This window comes from Triticum dicoccoides, chromosome 6B (genome assembly GCF_002162155.2).
Source record: "Triticum dicoccoides isolate Atlit2015 ecotype Zavitan chromosome 6B, WEW_v2.0, whole genome shotgun sequence".
Lineage (NCBI taxonomy): Eukaryota > Viridiplantae > Streptophyta > Magnoliopsida > Poales > Poaceae > Triticum > Triticum dicoccoides.
Genome location: NC_041391.1, coordinates 130,880,420 through 130,889,245, shown reverse-complemented (window position 1 = coordinate 130,889,245; position 8,826 = coordinate 130,880,420).

The window sequence follows — 8,826 nt, the reverse complement described above, 5'->3', positions numbered from 1 at the left end:
TTGCAGGGTTTGGAAATAGTTCACCGCAGAAGCTCCGGGACTGCCGAAGGAGCTGCGATATACATACCCGAAAGTAAGTACTACTAGCTAGCTAGTTGCGCGCATCTCCCGTTGATTCTATAGCTATACTTTCATCAATGCCATTTATAATGCTTCATTATCAGTTTGATTGACCTCTATTTCTCGTGAAGTGCTTGTGGCAGGAAGAAGGGAATGATTTCTGTGGATACTACGTGTGCGAGTTCATCCACAACGCGACTTTGAAAAACAAGCGGGGCTACTCTCAAAGACAATATGAAGTGCGTAAGCAATAATATTCACAAGTTCATTTTATTACACCATCATTTCTGTTGAGTTTCATTCATATATATGTATTAATTAACCCCCTTCTTCAAATTAGACGTGGCAGATGCGGAATGAACTCCTAGAACCAGATCGCATGAAAGCAATTCAAGAGGAATTGGCGGGATTCTTTCTTGACCACGTCATCAATAAAGACGGAGAATACCATGTGGAAATTGATTTCAATTGCTAGGGGATTGTAATTATAAGAGATCTTATACATATTGTACATGCATGTATGTAGCCAGTAGCGTCAGATACTTGTTGTTCGGCCAATCTCTCGGAGAAGGAGACAGGTCGATCGATCACTTCTCTCGGTATGCATGAACTTCTGTACTGAATGGTTCTCTCGATCACTTATGTATATATAGTATGTAGAGTCGACCAAGCATGGACATAAGAGAGGACACTTCTCTCTATTAATTAGCTAGCTAACACAATATATGAAACACGTAAATTAACCCCCCAAAAACCCCAATCCGCCCCTCCTTTCAAAAAAAATAACAAAAACCCCAACCAATGGAATGCTGACGCGTGGATGCTTTTTAGTCCCGGTTGGTGCCACCAACCGGGACCAAAGGACCCCTAACTGGGCTCGGCGCACAGGGCCACGTGGAGGCACATTGGTCCCGGTTCTTGTTTGAACCGGGACTAATGGGTGGAGGTATTAGTAACGGCCCATTAGTCCCTGTTCATGAACCGGGACTAAAGGCCCTTACGAACCGGGACTATTAGGTGTTTTTCTACTAGTGCGGGACTAAAGGTTTAGGGCATTAGTACCAACACTTTAGTCCCGGTTCAAAAACCGGGACAAATGGGCCTCACGAACCGGGACAATAGGTCCTTTTTCTACTAGTGTTATGTGTGTTGGTTACACCTTATAGTTGATGCTTAAGAGTTTTATTGATGAAAGATTGTTAAGTTTAGATTGTTCATCATATATTTATACCTACTGATCATGAAACATATGATGTGAGTAGTTCCATTTGTTTTTTAGGCCATGAGAGAAGTTTTGTTGCTAGTAATCATGCGAAGTTGATTACATATCTAGAAGCATCCCTGAAGGTCCCATCTAAGTGTGGTTTTCTTGATCGCCAAAATAAAAGTATCATCATCTGCTCTACAAACAACGCTAGAAACTCACCGGTCAGAGGCCTTTGCCAATGCCCTGTCACCAATAACTTTGAGGAAACATGGTGGTGGCTTAATCCATCTAGCATCATTGTTTGCTTTGCCGGAGCAGCTCCTATTCATGGACATATGCAGCGCAAAACAGGTGTGACTATATCTCGCTTCCTGTGGGACATAGGGAAGACTCATGACCCGTGAAACTTAGCCGGCCTAGCGCGCGAGGCCACAGGCCACAGGCACAACCTCGTTTTTTCTTCTATTTTTTATCATTTTTTGTTTCGTTTTCTGTATATATATATATATATATATAAACAGTTTTTTCATATAAAACATTTAAAAAGTGTTAATCAAGCATTTGAAAATGTTAAATCTGTATAGAAAAAATATTTCTCATGTCTATGAAAATGTATACAATGCTTACTAAAAATATTGATCAAGCATTTAAAAAATATTAAATATATATATAATGTTTATCATGTGTACAAAAAATGTATACTGAAAATATACGATGTGTATGTAAAACGTTGATCCTGTATTTAAAAAATGTTTATCAAACATTCATTTTTTTAAATATTTGCAGAAAAAAGCTTCTCATGTACACGATAAATATATACGAAAAATATACAATGTGTGAGAAAAAGTTAATCAGATATTGAAAAATGTTAAACATGTAGATAAAAAAGATTGCTGATGTATACCAAAAATGTGCAATATACACGGAATAAAAGTAGTCATCAAACAATAATTATGTATATATAGAATGGTAAACATTTATATAAAAATGTTCCTGGTGTAAACGAAAAATGTGAATTATGTGTAAAAAATGGTTTATTACCATTTAAAAAATGTTCACCATATATTTTAAAAATGTTGACCATGTATTCAAAAAAGTATTCAAAACTGGTATTTAAGGAAATATGTACATCATATATTTTAAAAAATAGTGAAAACCAAGAAAGAAACAGAGAAAAATAAAGAAAACCAATGAAATGTACATCATATATTTGGAAAATAGCGGGCCAAGAAAGACAGAAAGAAAGAGAAGAAAACCAATGAACAATGTGAAAGTAACACAGAAAACCGAAGATGAAAAATAAAATAAGAAAAGGAAAGAAACCCAATAAAAACGACAAAGAAACTAAAAGATAGATGAATAAGACAAAGAAACAGAGAAAAAGCAAACACCCAACATATAAAGAAGATGAAAAACCCAAAGAAAAATCGATAAAAATAAACTAAAGTATAACCCAAAATATAATGAAAAACAGGAGAAAAATCGGTGAAGAAATAATAACAAAAAACCAAAAGAAAACAAGACAAAATAACCAAGACAACCCGACCACAAACAGTGAAAACCGGATAAAAAAACAACACAGGAAAAACCTGGCCAAACAGGAAAAAACCAAACAAAGAACACAGAGAGAAATGAAAAAAATGAACGCACTGCTACAATGAAGGGTTCCTTTTTAAAAAAAATTATAACTCTCCATCTTTATACTTTTTATAGATAGAGAGTTATAAATAAAGAAAAGGTTTGGCCACTTGCACATGCCCAGTTAATATTACATGAAAATAGTTACCTCCCATCTAATTTTTCAGCCATCGGATTCAGACACCAAAATTCATATTTTTCTTTAATGTGCAGGTGGCTAGAACGATTCGCGAAGAACTGAGCATCGACAAAGCGATCCGACCAAATGTTTTTTTTTTGTTTTTTTAGACAACCTCGCGAAACTTTATTAAACCGTCACAATGTTTAGAGGGACGAAGGGAAGATCTCCTGGATGGCCTAACCAAATATGGCGGCCCAATCCAAGAGTAAGAGAATGTTTCGCTAGGTTGTGAGCTTCAAAGTTTGAGCTCCTAAATTCATGAACTATATCACAAGAAATATAAGAGGACGATCTATCTAAAACCTCCTTCAAAACCGCTCCATAAGAACCTCGGCTGTCACGCTGTATATCATCGATTACCACCTTGCAATCCGAGGCAATATGGGCACGCCGAATATAAAGATCATCAGCAAGTGCCAAAGCTTCCCTGAGAGCTAACACTTGAAGCGTAGGGGGGTCGGTAATGTGTTTGAATACCATCGCCGAGGCCCCCAGAAAGACACCATTCTGATCCCTACAAATCGTTGTTGCTGTGACGTGCCTCCCCCTCCTTGAAACTGCTCCGTCAACATTAATTTTTGCACTTCCCGGTAACGGTGGCTGCCAAGAGGATGATCGGACCGGTCGCTGTCCACTCTGGTTTTGGCTTCTCTTGTTTATGAAATCCAACTCTGAAATAAAGCTCCATATGAATGCATCAGTTGCTTGCGGAGACTTGAATATGTCCTCGTGAGTAGCCTTTCTTCTAGCTCCCCAAATTGCCCAAGCCGTGACTACCACTCGGATGAATTCCTTGCCGTCCAGGTTCTCATACAAGGCAAATAGCCAGTATTTGGCACTCTCCTGCTGGTGATCAATGAGCTTCTTGACCAAATCCTCGGGTGCTAAGGCCCAATCACTCCTAGACAGCGCACAGGTCAAAAGCGCATGCCTCCATGTATCCCTCGCTCCACACAGCGGACATGAGTTCGTGTCAGCCATATGACGATGATGTAAAACCTCCCTACTTGGCATAGAATGTCTAGCGAGACGCCAAAGAAACATGCGAAGTTTAGAAGGAACCTGGATGTGCCACAAAGCACTCCATATCTTATCCTCCTGCCCTGTGGATGAGCCCTCCCTGCCATTCTACCAGCTCTCCCTGCTCGTCCTCGTTCTCAGGATCATCCGGGTAAGCCGAGCGAACAGTAAATACCCCTTTGCTTTCTTCATGCCATGCCCAGAAGTCCGGCAACCTCCTAGTGCAAACTGGTATTTTAAGGATCTCTTCGGCGTCAAAAGGAGTAAAATAGTGCAGATTAGCCCCTCCTTCCACTGTGCCGACATATTGTCAAGAAGTTCTGCCACCTTTTCTGGCGGATTAGGAACTAAGGACACTAAATTCCTTTTGAAACTACCCCGGGGGATCCAATTATTCCTCCATATGTATGTGGTGTCCCCATCCCCAATCCTTCGAACTAGGCCTTGGGTTAAGATATCTCTCCCATCTAAAATTGCTCGCCAAATCTGTGATGGGCGTGATCCCAACTCTGCTTCCAAAAGATTGCATTGTGGGAAATAAACTGCCTTTAGTATTTGAGCACTTAATGAAGATTCTTCCGTTAAGACTCTCCATGCTTGCCGGGCAAGTAGCGCTAGGTTAAAAATTTCCATATCACGGAAGCCTAGGCCTCCCAGATGCTTTGGTTGGATCATAGTGTCCCAAGCCACCCAACTAGGTTTTCTCTTTCCTTCCTTGCTGCCCCACTAAAACTACCGTATAATTAATGTTATACTTTCACATAAACCCCGGGGCAAACGAAAACAAGACATAGAATATACAAGTATGGCTTGAGCGACTGATTTGATCAAGACCTCTTTCCCTGCTGCAGAAAGTAATTTCTCCATCCACCCTTTGATCTTCTCCCACACCCTATCTCGTAGATATTTAAAAGTACCGTTCTTGGACTGGCCAACATCTGTTGGCATGCCAAGATAACGGTCATTTAAGGACTCATTCTGGACATGTAATGTGTTTTTGATCTCTGTCCTCAAAGGAAGCGGGCAATCTGGACGGAAGAAGATTGATAATTTGTCATTATTTATACGCTGTTCTGAAGCATTGCAATAAAGCTCCAATAGGTTTGACACTGCAACCGATCCCTCTACACTAGCCTTAAAAAGCAGCAAGTTGTCATCTGCAAACAAAAGGTGGTGTATGGATGGAGCTGTTGGGGCCACCTTAATACCTACAAGTGATGAATGTGATCTGGATTTCAGGAGGCACGAAAGACACTCTGCTGCAATCAATAATAAGTAGGGGAAGATTGGGTCTCCTTGTCGGATACCTCTGGTTGCTCTGAAAGATTCAAGCTTCTCACCATTAAAAAGAGCAGAAAAGGATACTGAAGAATCCATACCCATTAATGTGTTAATCCACTGCTGAGAAAATCCCAATTTGCTCATAATGGCCTTCAGGTATGTCCACTCCAGTCTATCATATGCCTTCATCATGTCCAGCTTGAGGGCACAAAAGCTATTAGCCTTGGATTTGGACTTCTTCATGAAATGTAGGCACTCATATGCGCATATGATATTATCAGTGATGAATCTCCCCGGCACAAAAGCAGACTGGTTTTCAGATATTATGTCAGGCAAAACAACTTTAAGTCTGTTGGCTACCACTTTGGACGCAATTTTGTAGATTACGTTTGTAAGGGCATTCTTGTCCCTAAGTAGTTTTGGTGATTGATGACAATGCCTTTGCGGACTAATCGTGTGTATTGAGCTTTTCAGATACATCATGACTAAACACAAGAAGATTTGATGCCCCTCGAAGATTATTGAAGACGGCGTTTCTCTACGGTTCGGTTCGGTGGAGTTGAGTCATAGGAAAGCTGTACTATTAAGAGGGGTCCGCTTTGGAAAGGTTTGGGTGGAATCTCACGTACACATTCCCTTTTGCACCGCCTTTCCTTGAGCTCCTTGAAGTGTTCCTCCGTCTCACCTTGTCTCTGCGAAATGAAGGCCTCTGTGTTGCTCTTCTCAGGCTAGCGGTAGTACTGCTCTTCTGAGCGGTACTACCGCAGGAGCCAGCGGTAGTACCGGGCTCCGGCACGGTAGTACCGTACGCTCCCACGGTACTACCGCTCCTCAGAGAGGTAGTACCGCGAGCTCTGGTCTGGCACCGCTGCTCAAGCGGTAGTAGGCGCGGATGTAATTTTTTACATCCGCGCTCCATGCGGTAGTCCGTGCTGCGGCGCGGTAGTATCGTGGCGCCAGGCCAGGTTCAGTAGCAGGAGCGGAGGTAGGGGCGGATGTAATTTTGTACATCCGCACCCTTCATGGTAGTACCGCATCCTTGGTCGCGGTAGTTCCGTGTCGGATTTTTGCACGACAATTTCTCACTGGAGGTAGTCACAGATGTAATTTTTTACATCTGTGCCTACCGGGCCTGGCCTGCGGCTGTCTTGCGGTAGTACCGCATGGGGCCACGGTAGTACCATACCTGCGGATCTACCGCGCCCTGTCCGTGCTCCTTTATTCAGGTATGGGCTCTACCGCGCCCACGGTAGTACCGCGGTCCACCGCGGTAGTACTGCAGGCCCGTGCGGTAGTACCGCGCCTGTGGTGCGGTAGTTCCGTGGGTCGCGGGCTGAGTGGTGGGTAACGGTTGGAATTGTCCCCCCACTATAAAAGGGGGGGTCTTCTTCTCCAAGAAGACCCACCTCTTCCAACCCTAAACTCCATTGTTGCTCGAAGCTCCATTTTTGGCCGATCTCTCTCCCAAGCCAATCAAACTTGTTGATTTTCTCGGGATTGGGTGACAAGGCCCCGATCTACACTTCCACCAAGAGATATTCGATTCCCCCCACTAATCCCTAGCGGATCTTGTTACTCTTGGGTGTTTAAGCACCCTAGACGGTTGAGTTCACCTCGGAGCCATAGTCCATTGTGGTGAAGCTTCATGGTGTCGTTGGGAGCCTCCAATTAAGTTGTGGAGATTGCCCCAACCTTGTTTGTAAAGGTTCGGTCACCACCTTCAAGGGCACCAATAGTGGAATCACGGCATCTCTCATTGTGTGAGGGCGTGAGGAGAATACGCTGGCCCTAGTGGCTTCTTAGGGAGCATTGTGCCTCCACACCGCTCTAACGGAGACGTACTTCCCTTTGAAAGGAAGGAACTTCGGTAACAAATCCTCGTCTCCACCGGCTCCACTCTTGGTTATCTCGTGCCTTTACTTTTGCAAGCTTACTTGTGTTGTATCCCTTGCTTGCCTTTGTGCTAGTTGTTATTGCATCATATAGGTTGCTCACATAGTTGCATATCTAGACTACCTATTTTGTTGAAAAGTTTAAATTGGTAAAGAAAAGCTTAAATATTGTTAGTTGCCTATTCACCCCCCCTCTAGTCAACTATATCAATCCTTTCAATTGGTATCAGAGCCTCGTCTCTTTATTAAGGACTTTACCGTCCGAAGAGTATGGTTGACACCACAGACGATGTGGAGGAGCACTCCGGTGTGAATCCTACCTCGTCTACGGCCGATGGGGGAACCTCGGTCTCTCATGAGGAATTCAATATGGCTCTAGACACATTGAAAAACTCCATGACGACCAAGGTTGAAAGCATGTTTACTAAATTTCTAGAAGGACATAAACTGTCTACCTCGCCGATGAAAGTGTGTGATCCCACTAACAAGGTGGCGAATGCTACCTCCAAAAAGGGGGAAGCTAACAGTGAAAAGGGTCCTTCTAGTAGTGGTAGAAATGGCACCGGCATCTTTGCCCATGTGGAACCTCCAACTTATGGTGGGCCGATTCCCTCTACTCATTTAAATCATGCTGGTCCTCCTCCTAAGATTGTGAAAAATGAGGATTTTGATTCTTGGGTGTACCACTTCAAGCGTCATTTAAAGCATGTGAATACTAATCTTCTGAGAATCATTGAAGAAGGTTTCTATCCACATGACCCAAGCAAATTCACCCCTCGAGAAGCCGTGGATAATCAATTCAATGAGAATGCTCTCTTCATCATCCAAGAGGAAATTCTCCCCGAAGATCTCCCTCATCTTCGACCCTACGCCACGGCCAAAGACGCGTGGCATTGCGTTGTGTCTCTCTATTGGGGAAGTGCGAGCATTCAACGCTCCAACTATGAAGTGGTGCAAGATGAAGCCGATGAGTTTGCTATGAAGGAAGATGAAGAACCTCGTGAGCTTTTTCGGAGAGTAACGAAACTTGCGGTCTCGCTCCGAGATCATGGGAGCAAGGACACGGATGACAATTGGATCAAACGCAAGTTCCTCAAGGCCATGATGCCCTACAACAAGGCCATGTCCTCCGTCATTCGTCAAAGACCGGACTTCCACTCCATGACCTCAAGTGAAGTGTTGGATGAGTTTGTTGCAATGAGCATCTTGGACAAGACCACCAATAACGCGGTGCTCCGGTCTCAAAGGGCAAAGAAGCCCAACCTTGCCTTGAAGGCCAAGGTTATTGTGGAAGAAGAGGAAGATGATGAGAGAAACCCCGAAGATACAAAATATGATTATCACGAGCACATGGCTCTCGCTTCAAGGCAATTTTGGAGCAAGAAGAACTCAAGACCCAATTTCAACAAGAACAACTCAAGTGGATTCAAGAGCAAGCAACGAGTTAGAACTTGTTTCAACTGTGGCAATGTGAGCCATTTCGTTGCGGATTGTCCTTACGAGAAGCGGGAAGACAATGGTGGCAAGCTCATCCGGAGAGACAAAGC